The sequence below is a fragment of the Octopus bimaculoides genome, chromosome 4, assembly GCF_001194135.2.
Source record: "Octopus bimaculoides isolate UCB-OBI-ISO-001 chromosome 4, ASM119413v2, whole genome shotgun sequence".
NCBI lineage: Eukaryota > Metazoa > Mollusca > Cephalopoda > Octopoda > Octopodidae > Octopus > Octopus bimaculoides.
In genome coordinates this window covers 145,037,904-145,038,108 of record NC_068984.1, presented here as the reverse complement: position 1 = coordinate 145,038,108, position 205 = coordinate 145,037,904, and the positions used below count along the sequence as shown (strand labels likewise).

General features: G+C 28.3%; 2 protein-coding genes across 3 annotated transcripts in view; one reads left to right on the top strand and one right to left on the bottom strand.

The window, feature by feature from the left end:
* Positions 1-205, bottom strand: part of LOC106878757 (uncharacterized) — a 401,005-nt gene that overhangs the window by 250,732 nt on the left and 150,068 nt on the right. The window lies entirely within an intron of this gene.
* Positions 1-205, top strand: part of LOC106878761 (uncharacterized) — a 148,047-nt gene that overhangs the window by 137,117 nt on the left and 10,725 nt on the right. The gene's annotated exons all lie outside the window — the stretch shown is intronic.

The following is a 205-nucleotide window of genomic DNA, read 5'->3' as shown; positions in this document are numbered from 1 at the left end:
GGTTTCCCAAGCGGTCACCCATCTAAGTACTCACTAGGCTCGACGTTGCTAAACTTCGGTGATCGGACGAGAACCGGTGCTCTCAGCGTGATATATACTGAATAATAATAATAATAATAATAATAATAATAATAATAATAATAATAATAATAATAATAATAATAATAATAATAGTAACAACAACAACAATAATGAATTAAATAAA